This window comes from Garra rufa, chromosome 10, assembly GCF_049309525.1.
Source record: "Garra rufa chromosome 10, GarRuf1.0, whole genome shotgun sequence".
In the NCBI taxonomy this organism is placed as follows: Eukaryota; Metazoa; Chordata; class Actinopteri; order Cypriniformes; family Cyprinidae; genus Garra; species Garra rufa.
The window spans coordinates 30,975,486-30,991,473 of NC_133370.1; positions in this window are offsets into that span (position 1 = coordinate 30,975,486).

Below are 15,988 nucleotides of genomic sequence, written 5' to 3' on the forward strand. Positions count from 1 at the left end.
TGTAAGATATAAGATCATATTGTAAGATATAAAGTCAAAATTCTGAGAAATAAAGTTGCAATTGTGAGATTTAAGGTCGTACTGTAAGATATAAATTCAAAGTTATGAGAAAAAAAATTGAAAAGAAAAAAAGGCCATATTGGGAGATATAAAGTCAAAATTATGAAGAATAAAGTTGTAATTATGAGATATAAAGCCATTATTATGAGAAACAAAATTGTAATTGTGAAATATAAGGTCACATTGTGATATTTAAAGTCATAATTATGAGAAATAAACTCACATTATGAGATATGGAGTTATAACATCAAAATTATGAGAAATAAAGATGCAATTGTGAGATATAAGGACACATTATGAGATGTAAAATCAAAATGATTGAAAATGAAGCAGCAATTGTGAGATATAAAAATGTATTGTTCAAAAATTAAAAATGAGGAGAAATAAAGTTGGAATTGTGAGATATAAAGTTATAATTATTAGAAATAAAGTTGCAATTTTAAGATATAAGGTCAAACTGTGATATTTAAAGTCATAATTATTAAAAAATAAAGCTGCAATTGTGACATGAAGTTGTACTTTAAAGGAGAACTCCGGTGTGATATTGACCTAAAGTGTATTGAATCATGATACCGAGTGTGAACGTACCTTGCATATTTCATCTCGGTTTGTGTCCAGCTGTCCGAAATCTGGGGTCAGTTAGCCGATGCTCACAACAGCTTGTCAATGAAAGTCAATCGGGCATCGAAGGAGCCATGTAAATAAATCACTGTTTTACGCCATTTACGAGGCACAAAGTAGCTCCACACTTCATCGGTAGACTTCCTAGGGCCCTGACATTTAAAACGAGACATTGAGAACTCAGAAAAAGCACCGGTAGTTTATTTACAAGAAGATTTATACAGACATCTTCCACCAGGAACAGAGCAGTCGCCGCCATCTTAAATGTAGTCACGATAAGTCGAGTGTCGAGCACGAAGGAAACTACAACCTGATACGTTGATAACCTGATAAATTCATTGGTGCTCCACACTCGATTTATCGTGACTACATTTAAGATGGCGGCGACTGCTCTGTTCCTGGTGGAAGATGTCTGTATAAATCTTCTTGTAAATAAACTACCGGTGCTTTTTCTGAGTTCTCAATGTCTCGTTTTAAATGTCAGGGCCCTAGGAAGTCTACCGATGAAGTGTGGAGCTACTTTGTGCCTCGTAAATGGCGTAAAACAGTGATTTATTTACATGGCTCCTTCGATGCCCGATTGACTTTCATTGACAACCTGTTGTGAGCATCGGCTAACTGACCCCAGATTTCGGACAGCTGGACACAAACCGAGATGAAATATGCAAGGTACGTTCACACTCGGTATCATGATTCAATACACTTTAGGTCAATATCACACCGGAGTTCTCCTTTAAGATATAAATTCAAAATTATGAAAAATAAAGTTATGAGATATAAAGTCAAAATGGAGAAATAAGGTTGCAAATGTGAGATGTCATGAGATATGGAGGAATAATATCAAATGATGAGAAATAAAGTTGCAATTGTGATATATAAAGTCAAAATTATTAAAAATAAAGCTGCAGTTGTGAAATATAAAGTCGTACTGTAAGATATAAATTCAGAATGAGGAGAAATAAAGTTGCAATTGTGAGCTATAAAGCCATAATTTTGAAAAATAAAGTTGAAATTTTAAGATACAAGGTCATATTTTGATATTTAAAGTCATAATTATTAAAAATAAAGCTGTAATTGTGAGATGTAAAGTCATACTGTTAGATATAAATTTAAAATGAGGAGAAATAAAGTTGTAATTCTGAGATATAAAGTCAAAATTAGGAGAAAAAAGTTCAATTTGTGAGCAATTGTAAGATAATAGGTCACAATGTGAGATGTAAAGTAAAAATTATGAAGAGTAAAATTGCAATTGTTAAAGTCATACTGTTAGATTTCATTTTAAAAATAGGAGAAATAAAGTTGTAATTATGAGATATAAAGTCAAAATTAGGAGAAATAAAATTGCAGTTGTGAGCTATAAAGTCAAAAGTATGAGAAATAAACTAGCAATTATGAGATATAAAGCCATAATGATGAGAAATAAAGTTGCAATTGTGAGATATAAGATCCTATTATGATGATTAAAGTCATAATTCTGAGAAATGAAGTTGCAATTGTAAGATATAAAGTCATAATTATGAGACACAAAGCTGCAATTTTGAGATATATGGTCATATTGTGATATTTGAAGTCATAATTATTAAAAATAAAGCTGCAGTTGTAAGATATAAAGTTGTTCTGTAAGATATAAACTCAAAATTAGGTGAAACAAAGTTGCAATTGTGAGATACAAGGTCATATAGTGATGTTTAAGTCATAATTATTAAAAATAAAGCTGCAATTGTGAGATATAAAGTGGTACTGTAAGATGAAAATTCAACATTAGGAGAAACTAGAAGCTAAAGTTCGATAACAAACTTTAAATGTTGGCTTGGAGAGCCAACCCGAGCAGCCTTGGGGCAAAAGAGGCAGAGCATTTGTGTGTCCGGCGTTCTCGAGCTGCCCCGCTGCGAAAATGCGCTCTTGATATTTCATATTCTTGATATTTCATATCCCTTGTCCTGGCAATTTCCCCAGGCAGAGACCTATACTCTAATGTCCTGGTTTGTTCACCAGGCTCATCCTTTTTCACCCCTTGTTCTGGCTGTTCCCAGACAGGGACTTGGAATTCTGGAGGCGTGGGTATAATGTTCCCCATAGCGCTTGACACAGCTGGAGTTCCCGGAAGGGAACGACCCAGGTTACGTATGTAACCCGGGTTCCCTGAGGGAACGAAAGCTGCGTCAAGGGCCACAATTCCAAGGGCTCCGTCGCACGTGCTTTTATATTTCCTGGTCGCTTACGTCACCCTGCCTGTGACGTCACTCCCTCCTTCGGATTGGTTATACACACGATATTCAGAGCGTGGTTCGCCCTATGGCGTTCCTCCAAGACAAGTGAACGATTTTTTTTATTTATTTTTTATGGAGTAACATTGAAGACACAAAGCAGAATGCGGCCTCTTTAATGTTGAAATCCAAAATAATGATCCACATCCGATTTATTTCTCAACAGTTCATGTTCACTTGAGACATAGACAACTGTTTTCGATTATATTCGTTAAGCTATGGTGTATTTTGAAATGATCTTGTCTGTGTTTGTCCGAGAGAAGTGTTTCTTATTGGCAGAAGCGAGGATTCATGTAGTTGGAGCGCGTGCATCAAAGCCAGGAAGCGTTGGTGTGCAGTTGACCACGCTGAATCGCTGGAGTGTCTGTATTTAAATACCTTTAAAAGATGTGCAAATGTCTCTGTTGACAGAGACGTGTCGCCCATGTTATAGTGAAACATGAAACAGCTCATTTGCACTCAATGTAGCTCTTTAAAATGTTCTTCTGTATTTATTGTGTACAATCGCTGGAGTGTTTTTATTTAAATGCTTTTAAAAGACGTTCAGTGATGCAAGACGTTCTCGCAGACTGAGAGCTCGAGCTGTGAAGCTCGTCTGTATAACTCACACTGAAGACAGCGCTTTCGGATTGAAATAAAACGGCTCACAAGCGCCTGAATTTACGTCTTGATGTGTTCTAATGGGTGGATTGACTTAAATCGCTGGAATATTTAAATTTTAAAGCCGGTCAATTTCGTGCAAATTATGTAGTTTTGTGGGCACGTACACAGAATGTACGCGGTGAAGGAAAGCTTTCGGATTGAAATAAAACAGCTGCAAACAGAATTTAGCTCTTGATGTGTTCTTATGGGTGGATGGAATACAATCGCTGGAATATTATAATTTTAAGGGCGGTATAATGCGTGCAAATTAGTTTCGTGAGCACATACACAATGTACGTGCCGAAGGCTAAAGTGAAAGTAGGTAAGAGGTCACACCACTCCTCCCTTCAGTGGAGTGGAATTGCTCCTTTAGAGGGGGCATTTTTTCTCAGCCTATGCAAGTCTATGGAAAAAGTTTCATGTTCAAAAATTAATAATAAATAAACTGTAAGTCTGATCAGTCTAAAAAGATATAGCAACAATCTTGTGGTCAGGGCCTCTGCCAAGTTTGGGGATTGTGGCATTAAAGCCCTAGGAGGAGTAGTGTTTGGAAAATTTTGGATCAGAATAATAATAATAATATGTTTAAATAGAATAACAGTATGTTGGGTCTCCAAGCCAACATAATAAAGTTGTAATTGTGATATATAAAGTCAAAATTTGGAGAAATAATGTTGCAGTGTGCAATATAAAGACAAAAGTATAAAAAATAAAGTTGCAATTTTGAGATATAAATCAAAATTACAATAAACAAAGTTGGAATAGTAAAATATAAAGTCAAAATGATGAGAAATAAAGTTGAAATTGTAAAATATAAGGCCAAAATGATGAGAAATAAAGCTGAAATTGTAAAATATAATGCCAAAATGATAAGAAATAAGGTTGCAGCTGTGAGATATTAGGTCATACTGTGACATATCAATTCCAAATTGTGAGTAATGTGAGACATAAAGCCAAATAATAAGAAATATAATTGCAACTGTAAGATATAGGGTTGTTTTGTAAGATTTAAAGTAAAAATGATCAGAAACAAAGTTGCAATTGTGAGATACAAAGTCATAAGATTAGAGGCAGAAACAAGATTTCATAAGCAACCACACCATCAGCTCATGCCGTATTTTGCAAACAATATTGTCATCATTAGAAAAATAACTTGCTGTTTCTGCAGCTCATGCTGTGAGGAACCATAAAGATTAAAATAAATAGGAGAGATAAATTAATGCAGCATCCCGGAGGAAACATCTAGACTGATAATACTGCCACATCATCATCCACAGTCTCTCCTAGATTCACACGGGAAACAATAATATCATAATATCCAACGACTTCATTTACATGCCAGGTTGTGCATGAATACAGTTTTACAACTTATTTACGCATCACTATTCCCAAGCAGCTCTTTGCGTCCTCCCAGGGCGATCCCATTAAATTAGGAAAAACTCTGCAGGAAACCAAAATACAATTTCCTCATTCAGCTCGTGAGAGAGTTTTCATTTTGCGGTTAAACCCCAGGCTCACCATAATGGGCTGGCTTCCATTAAAAGTTCAGTTTTATTTGCCTGCCTCTATTGCCTCACACCGTAATGTGTGTTGTAAGAGGAGGCATATACTGTAGACATGCAAATATTCCCTGGCTTGAGCTACAGTGTGTAAAATAATCTGAGGATAAGCGTAGGTGTCCTGTCCTTCTGCTAACCTCAAGATGTCTGCACAAGCTTTTTGCACCTGGCTCACATAGAGCACGAAGGTATGAATAGTGTCTAAAATACGTGGTGTTTTTCCGATTCAGAAGCAGTACCGCCAAGGCCATCGGCTACACAATGTGCTCTCTCACTCATCTTAGATGGGAAAAAAAAGCATTGATTGGAAACACTCTCGTTCTATCCAGAGTCTGCTGCGGAGTTGCCATGGCAACCTTGCAGAGATGGCAAACTTGCAGTTCTTTGCCTCACAGATTCATCGTCTGGTGCTGGTTAAATAGGACAGTGTGTTGTCCTGTTTTGATAGCACTGTGTGATGGACGGACCTGATGATGTTAGGTACATGTCTGTTGATGTCTCTGCATATATCTGTTTATGAAGGTACATATGTGATTCTATAAAAATACCATTTGCTAAGACAATATGCAGAGGTAGGAGGGCATCGAAGCACGTCCGAATTCAGTGTTTACGTAACATCCTGGAGGAATGTTAATGAAAGAAAGGATGTGTAAATCAGGGGCGTTTCCTCCGAGGAGGCAAGGGAGGCAGTGCCTCAAAATATTGGATGAGAAAAAAAATTGTAGTAGAAAAATAAAACAGTGCCAGTATTACAAAATACAACCTTAAAAGTTTATAAGTCACTTGTTTTTCTAAAGAAACACTGTCCAACAGTGCCACCAGCATCTCTCTCGCCTCCCCTGAGCCCATTGAGTTTTAACAGACCCCCTAAAGCATGCAGAGAGTTTGGTGGGGGGTAATTGAGAATGAATAGGGGAAAGTCACGCAAATATCGCGATATGATTGGATATGACTGGTTATGTTAGGCTGTGATTGTTTCATGCAATACATGCCACCTCTTGTGTTTGTGTGCATTCTGCGTTCGCGAATCAGTCTGAATGAACAATATAATGGCATTAACGTTTCATAAGGACTCATTTAAAAGAAAGTAAACAACCCACACACTTAAATACAGTGCCTTGCAAAAGTATTCATTCATTTATGTTAAACTGCTTTAAATTACATTTTTTTCCACATCAATCTACATCTCATACACCATAATGACAAAGCACAAAACAGGTTTGTAACAACTTTGCAAATTTATTAGAAATAAAAAACTGAAAAGATCCCGTTGCATAAGTATTCATACCCTTTTCTGGGACACTCGAAATTTAGCTCAGGAGCATTCATATTGCTTCTAGATGTTACTACACTTCGAGTGGACTTAAACTGTGGCAAATTCATTTGAATGAGTATGATTTAGAAAGGCACACACCTCTCAGAAAAGGTCTAACAGCTGAAAATGCATATCAGAGCAAAAACCAAGTCCTGAGGTCAAGATAACTGCCTGTAGAGCTCAGTGACAGACTTGCGTTAAGGCAGTTATCTAGGGAAGAGTCTGCTGCATTGAAGGTTCACAGAAGCATGTAGCCTCCATTATCCATAATGGAAGATGATTGGAACAACTAGGACTCTAGAAAATGTCTGCCAGCCCCCATCCAAGCTGACAGAGCTTGAGAGGTCAAAAGGTGAGGCAAAGAATGGCAGATAATTGCCAAATGCAGATGTGCAAAGCTTGTCACATCATGCCCAAAAAGACTTGACACTGTAAAGGTACTTCAACTATGTACTGAGTTAAGGGTATGAATACTTATGCAATGTACATATTTCAGTGTTTTATTTTTAATAAATTTGTAAAGTTAGCAAATCTGGTTTTTGCTTTGTCATTATTATAGTGCATGGAGTGTAAATTGATGTGGGGAAAAACTAATTTAAAGCAGTTTAACATAATGCTGCAACAAAACAAAATGTGAAAAAAATGAAGGGGTATGAATACTTTTGCAAGGCACTGTATAACCACTTTGTCAAAATAAGAAAAATGGCATTACAAACACAATCTGTTGGAGTTTTTAGTGAGTTCAGTTGAAAGGTGAAATTTAAAGTAAATCTTCTAAAAAATTTGAAATAGTTAAAAGTTATCTATTAAAAAGAATAGCTGAACATACAATGAAATGTATTGTTTAAATTGTTACTGTTTTGAGTTATTATTATTAAAATAAATGTAAAATGCTTAAAAAAACACTAACTTAATGATTCATATTTGGCTTTAATAAATAGAATATTTTTACATTGTTAAAGGTCCACTGAAGTGCCTTGAAACATGTATGTGGAGATGTAATTTTAACTGAAACAGGAACATATTTTGCAGCCCCGCCCACTTCTTTTAAATAGCCAATAGCATTCCATTTATATGTGCTCGGGCCAGAGCTATTGAGCTTGGTAAAGCTGCATTTGTAAGCTTATAACAGCCACAGTCTAATAAATTACCCCCTAGATTAAATATGAAACTCTTACTAAAACAAAATAGTGATCATAATCATGCTAAGGCTGTGTAGTTTAATACATGCCAACTCGCGCATATGATCTGCTCAGCGCTATAACATCTCTGGACCAGAGCCAAAGTCCGGAGCAGACTGTGCACGCTGCCGCGGTTCGCGTGACCCAACGTGAAACCAGACCTCATTTGCCCCAATGGAAAGCAAATTTACACTGTCTGAATCGTTCTCTATCGCCTATATTGCGCACTACATGCCATTCATCATACAGAAAACACTAACACTGTGAACAAGTGACCGATCTCAGCCGCAGCTTCAGCATGTATTTATAGTGTAGGGGGCGGGACACTACGGACTCTAGAGAGCATTTGATTGAACGTTGACAGAACGTTTCATGAGAAGCTGAAGTGCAGTTATACTGTAGATAACCTTAAAGCTAACATATTCTTACTAAAAGCCATGCATGGGGACTTTAAGAAGGGCTGTAAACTGATTCCTGTTGCAAATCTGTCTGTGACTTCTCTTCTCAGTTTTTAGTCTAAATTCTAAAAACAGATCAATCTAAAATTAATGTTAAATGGCAAACATGTGGAAGATTATCTATTCATCAAATGATGTTGTTTTCCCCACAAAAGCAAGTTTATTCAGTATATTTAATTTTCTTCTCCACTGACACCCCCATTAAAATAAAAACAGTTGAGGTCAAAAGTTTACATACACCTTGCAGAATATGCAAAATGTTAATTATTTTACCAAAATAAGGGGATCATACAAAATGCATGTTATTTTTTATTTAGTACTGACCTGAATAAGATATTTCACATAAAAGATGTTCACATATAGTCCACAAGAGAAAATAATTGATTCTGAATACTGTGTTGTTATCTGAATGATCCACAGCTGTGTGTCTGTGAGTTTTTTTTTATTTATTTTTTTGTCTCTTGTTTGTCCTGAACAGTTCAACTGCTCACTGTCCTTCAGAAAAATCATTTAGGTTCTACAAATTCTTTGGTTTTTCAGCATTTTTGTGCATTTGAACCCTTTCCAACAAAGACTGTATGATTTTGAGATTTATCTCTTCACTGAGGACAATTGAGGGACTCATATGCAACTATTACAGAAGGTTCAAATGCTCACTGATGCTTCAGAAGGAAAAATTATGCATTAAGAGCCAGGGGTGTAAACTTTTGAACAGAATGAAGATGTGTACATTTTTCTTATTTTGCCTAAATATCTTTTTTTTTTTCATTTCTACAGAACTTATATGTTTCCCAGAAGACAAAATAAGTTAGGCCGATAAGATAGGAACTACACTCCCATTCTGGTGTAATAGTCAAGGAAGTTTGCTGCTGTAACATGGCCGAAGCAGGCGCAGTAATATCACGCAGCACAACGTGACCAACTGCATTCACAGGGAGCGTTCCTCGTTGGAAGTTATACCAGCTGGGAACTAATTTCAGGCGCTGCGTGATATTACTGCGCCTGCTGCGTCCATATTACAGCAGCAAACTTCATAATCGTATCGGCCTAGATAATCACATCTTTACATTTTCCGCTGGTTTTAGCACACGATATAACTGCAGAAGAGTCAAGTTTTAAATAGGACAAATACTGAAACTCATTGGTTATTTTTGAACGCGATGCTATTGGTCTCATAGGATTCAATGATCTATGCTAAGCTATGCTAAAAGTGATATCGCCAGAACAGGAGAACAGCTGAATGGATTTCAAAACAGTAAAACTCAACTTATTAACTCGGGGGGAGTTGGAGAATGAGCCTATTTCCAAAAAAAGTGGAGTGTTCCTTTAAGCATTAGTGTGTGTTTGAACCTTCTGTAATAGTTGCATATGAATCCCTCAGTTGTCCTCAGTGTGAAAAGATGGATCTCAAAATCATACAGTCATTGTTGGAAAGGGTTCAAATACTCAAAAAATCTGGAAAAACAAAGAATTGTGGGACCTGAAGGATTTTTCTGAAAAACAGTAGGCAGTTTAACTGTTCAGGACAAACAAGGGTTTTATGAACAACTATCATTAAAAAAAAAATAAAAACACTGTGGATCATTCAGGTAACAACACATTATTCAAATGTATGAATCAAGTATATGTACACTTTTGAAAAGGATAGTTTCTATAAATGAAACATTTTATGTGAAATATCTTATTCAGGTCAGTACTAAATAAAAAATAACATGCATTTTGTATGATCTCCTTATTTTGGTAAAATAATTAACATTTTGCAAATTCTGCATGGAGTGTGGAGTTTGACAGCTTGACCTCAACTGTAAATAAATTCATAGAGTTGCTTTAAGATATTTTTATTGGGACCTAAAACAATTCTGTACCTCCATTTAAAGTTCAGGTAACTTAAACTAAAGGTAACATAAAATAGATACAATAGCTTTTCAATTTAAGCTTTATTTCCATAAAAATACCATTTGCACAGTGCATCACATATGGTAAACAGAAGAACAAACCACATTGGCTCTCGTGCATCAGCATCACACACACATTTGAGATAGTGTGTTTACCATAATTAGAAACTATTGTTTACCATATTTGATGTGCTCTGATGTGTGTCGATCATTATTTAAATGAAACAAAAAAGCCTAAATTAAATCTGTTCATCATGTAAAGCTATTGTATCTCTTCACACAATTTGGATCAATACTGCTTTATTCATATGGATTAATTTTACCTTCACTGACTCCTTCACTTGTATGTTTTGGTTACATAATGAAGGGACAGAAACCTGTCAGGTTTTATTAAAAAATGTGTGTTCGAAGATTACCTGAAGTCTTATGGGTTTGGAACAACACAAGTGAATGATGAAGAATTTTTATTTCGGGCTTTTGGTTGAACTATTTCTTTAGGATTGCATTTTGCTGATAAATTAGCACTTGTGTTTGCTTGGTTATGTCTAAAGCTCACTTGAATTTGTTTCTAGCTCATTAGACGTGACATAATGGTGCCTTGTAAACTGCTAACAAGTCACATTCTGTTCATAAGACATAAAAAAACAATATTATAATAATATTTTCATGCTGCTATTGTTACTTGTGAATACAGTGTAAAAGGAATGCAACACAACATATAGTCTAGAAAATGCAAAGTATAAGTAGACGCCTGTTGTGCGCCGACTTTTTGTTGTCATGTCCGTCCCTCTCTGTTGGAGAAACCACCTTGACATTACCTTGACAGGTCATGCCTGACAGCCATAAAATGAACTTGACATTATCTCTCCTCCTCGCAGCTGATTTGTGGATGCATTATCTTTGCCAGATGACCCCTCCATCTGTCTCCCTCAGTGGACTGTATTATGCCTGTCCTCAGATAATAAAAAAAAAACATTACTTAGACCATCCATGCAAAGCAAGTGTACACAATCTCGCATGTATGAATGCAAACGTTAATTCTGTTAAATACTTGAAAACAGAGACATTGCAATAAGTGAATAGGAGAAAATGGGACAAAATCTGGCCAATGTAGTCCTGCCTTACAGATAAAAGAGCCAATCACCTTCCAGTGAGATTCTAGCGTTAATGACAGTGAAAGAGTTCACCCACAAATTATTTTTAATGAAATCCATTTTTTTTTTTTTTTGCACACAGAAAATATTCCTGTAGCTTCATAAAATTAAGGTTGAACCACTGATGTCACATGAACTATTTTATGTCGTACTGCCTTTCTGGGCCTTGAATGTGTCAGTTGTGTTGTATCAGCGATTTCAAGCCTGAAACATAAAGTGTCACTTTCAGCTGACCTTTCTTCACGATCCGCTCGCTGCCTGCCCCATAAATTGTCTGTAAAAAAAACGCGTCTCTGTGGTCCGAGATATGCTAAAAAAAACAATCGGTGCTACCAACGATTCCACAGCAAAACAAACAGTGTTCCAACCAATCACCGTCAGGGGGTTGGTGTTGTGGACTTTCGCTCTGCCTCCCTCACATCCCTGCACCAGTACACTGTGTTTTGCTGTGGAATCGTTTTTTTTACAGACAATTTATGGGGCAGGCAGCGAGCGGATCGTGAAGAAAGGTCAGCTGAAAGTGACACTTTATGTTTCAGCCTAGAATCGCTGATACAACCTTTAATGGTCAGAAAGCTCTCGGATTTCACCAAAATGATGAACAAAGGTCTGACGGGTTTGGAACGACATGAAGATGAGTAGTTCATTACAGAATTTTCATTTTTGGGTGAACTATCCCTTGTGATGCAACTGATGTCATAAGTCACATGACAGTGACAACATGGTGGATGTAATATGCCTGAATTTCACTCATACTATACATATTAACACTATACATACATACATACATACAGTTGCACAGTAAGTTTAGAAAGCAAGTGTGGTTACTTCTATACAGTATTTGATTTTGGTTTGAAATGACCAATAACCATAAAAATGCTTAATATCGGCACAAATAATCGGCCAGGCTGATAATCGGTCAACCCCTAATTTTTAGGATTCTTTTATGAACAGAATGTTCAAAAGAACAGCATTTACTTGATTTTTTTCCTAACAATCTAAAAGTATTTACTGTAACTTAGATCAATTTATTGTATGGAATGCAGTTTAGCCGATCATAATCATGAACCAGAATCCCTTTTATAACAGCTTTTAAACAATCCGTTAAAACAATTAAATCAATACTTACATACCACTGGCAATTATTCAAACAACTCATTCAGTAAAACAGACATGATGTTCATAATAATGGCAAAAATAAATATATCTGCAAGCAGTGATTATTGGGTTCAAGGGTTTTAAAGCATTCAAACACATATAAATAGAAACATTACATATTATTTAGCAAGCCTGTAACCAACTAAATCAATGGTTTCAAAAAGCATTTTTGGCAAATACAGGTAATTTTCCATAAAAATATTATGTTTTTTTTTTTTTTTTTTTTTTAACATTTATGACTATTATAGTAACAGCTGTGGACCGATCTCCGTAAAACGTTGCATGCTTTTTTAGAATCACCTTACGCATGTGCTCACCAGGTTTTGTGAAGTTTTGAGTTCTTGTTTAGGCTTTATAGGCTGTTGGATATATTTAGACAAGCTTCTTTTCTAAACGACCCTGTTATAGCTTCCAGGGTAAATTGATATATTGACCAAGAGAGTCCAGAGAATTATATTGCAGTGGATTTTTCCAGACTTAGCGAAAAACCTAACTAGTTTGCAAAAGTAGGTTTTTTACATCTTCTCAAGCATTTAACTAACTGTTTGATTGAAAGCAGTGGCTCTAGAGGCAAAATTGTTTGGAACGAGGAGGTCTATCGTATGATATGAATATCGTGTGAAAAACCACACAATATACAATTGTTCACAGCCTTAAAAAATGTGATATCACCCCCCAGAAGCTGATTTCTGTCAAATTTCTCACAGACATTTAGGGCCATGAGTCAAACAGGCTTAACAAGTTTTGTTCTGATCAATCTCCATTAACCTTGTCTTAAGACCTCAATGTATTGTCACAAGCCACAAGGTTTAATTTGGTTTTGTCTGTGTATGTTTTTTTTTACTCTTAAAGATTTGGTAACCATTGACTGCCATTATATGACTGACAGACTGCAACGGTTAAAACGGAGAGACTGCAACAAAGTTAAAAATCGTTGTTTGCGTTCTACCGAAGAAACAAAGTCACCTACATCTTAGATGCCCTGGGGGTAAGCAGATAAACAAATTTTCATTTTTGGGTGAACAATCCCTTTAAGGAGTTATGGGTGAATTTGTATTTTTGATCACTGCAGCGCCCCCATCGGGCCGATTAGGGCGAGCCTTGGCAATGTTGTAGATGGTGGGAGTACTACCATCCCTCAAACGGTTTGGACTGCCCAATCAGTTTTATGTGGAGATGGCTGATCCTTGGCCACTCTAACAATTACTATAGGGTTTCAGCGCTACACCCTTGAACCCCTAAAAATAAAAAGGAGCACATTAATACAATACAACACTAAAATCAGTCTTACTATAGGCAGTTTGCCTTTACTGGTAAATGGGTTAAACCCATATTCATTGCGGATTTTGTCAAGTAATCTAGGGGACAGATGGTTTGGATGTACACTACATGAAATGTTTTCTTTCTGCCAAATGACATGCTGACACCAGACAACACAGAATAAACACAATGTGTGCTTTACATTGTCAGTTTTCAGGTTGAAATGACAGTTTCATGGAACAAATAAAAAATCAAGAATTAAAAAAATACACCAATATTGGAACGATAACGGACTCAACCATTGCTCACCCTTATTTGAACAGATTCTGTGCTGTTGTTTGCATTTGCCAGGTGACATAAAAATGTTTTCATGTGGCAGTATTTTCAGTATCTCTTCGCTTTCATGTAATAACATGATGTGCATCAGCCCAAAGACAAGACTTAAAGTAATGGATCAGGTGTCTATCTGCAGCATTGTTATTCACTTGTTCTTTATAGATGTCTCTGTTTCCTTGTTGTCTTGGTCTGTGATACATTACAGGGCTGTTCACGCTCTACTCCCCTCTCAACACAATGCATTTGGTCTTCAGGGGATGCTGTGTAAAATGAAGGGGAGTAAGAATCTCTTCCTCAATTTAGGTCAGCTTTCTGACCTACTTAGGACCCACTGATTGGATTCAGCAATGCTAACCAGACCCACTTTCCTGGCTTTCAACACTTCCTAGAGGAACGTGTTTAATCCAAAATGCCACGCATACAGTACGCAGAGTTAAACACTGAGCTTGGCAGAGCATGTAAGTAAAAGGAGACCTTTGGTTCCAGCTATGAGCGTAATGTGAGGTCATTTGTTAGAGCTGGTCAGTGCGTTTACTTAAGATGTGCCCTTAGGACTAACAAGAATTGGATACACACACTTGCACAAAGACATGGATACTACAGCTCACTGGTTTTTAGCACAGACAGACTGATGCAATCTTTATGGAAGCCTTGTTGAGTCACAGAATAAGCAAATAAAACTTCAATCCAGTTTACATCTATCAATTCAGAGTTCATATCTTGCAATTGTGAGAAAAAAAAGTCAGAACTGAAAGATATAAACTCAGAATTGAGAGATATAAACTTACATTGCAAGACATTAACTGAAAACTGGGTTTATATCTTGCAATTCTGGCTTAAAATTGCATCACTGAATACAGAAATCGAAGGTAATTGCAACTTTTTATCTAACAATCCAAGATTTATAATGGAAGTGAATGTGGTTTAAGATTTTGAAACCCAATAAAGTGCATCCATCCATAATAGAAAGTACTCCACATGACTCCAGAGGGTTAATAAAGGTCATCTGAAGTGAGTTTGTGTAAGAAAAATATTCATATTTAAACACGTCATAAACATTAACATGTTGATTCACATCAGAAGGCCTTTGTTAACCCCTCGGAGCCAAGTGGAGTGCTTTTTATGATGGATAAATGCACTTTATTGGACTTCAAAATCTCAACACCCATTCACTCCCATTATAAAGCTTGGAAGAGGCGGCACAACTCTGATTGTATTCGTCTGAAAGTCATATTTACCTGTATGGTTTGAGGGTGAGCAAATTATGGGGTAATTTTCATTTGTGGGTAAACTATCCATATAAAGGACACATAATAAATGGGAAAATGCTTTCTGCCATTGTGCAGTTTCTGAAAAAGCCTGCTGAAAGCATTGTCTTTGTTTAGCTGTACCCCACTTTTAACCTTTACAATGTGCAGAGCCATCTAGAAGTTAGAAATTATCTGGTTTAATCTGTCTGGCACAGATGTGACTTTGAGGGATGTCATCCTCAGGGCAGGATTTTTATTTTATTTATTTATTTTTTGATGAGCAACACTATTACCATTTGTTATATATGGTATTAGAGTAAACACTTAGCAACTACCAGAACATCACTGCAACTACCTAGTAACAACTGCTCAGAACACCTTTGAAACCACATAGCAAGAAAGATTTGGCAACCATGCCAATCACCCTGGCAACATGGATGAGGAGTTTAGCATGTGTCAACACAACTTACATTTTTTCAGTAGCTTATTCTGGCCAAGAACAGCTATTTTAGACAGGAAGAGACTGACACAAATTTTTTAGAAATGACATGACTCTATGATTGTACAGAAAAATTTGCTAAAAATGTGTAATGTCACAGTATAGTATAGAAAATAAAGTATTTCACAGACATAATTAGATATGTTGTTTAACAAAAAAAAAGAATTCAGCTAGATTTGAGCTAGATTGAGAAAGTGCTTACCAGTTGTGTGTGCACTATGCATCAGATGGTTAGTGAACAGATTGTGGGTGGTCTGTGGGCATAGGTATCATCACATATAGAAGGACTTTTTGCTATAAATAGGGAAAGAAACAGACTACTTCACAAAAAGC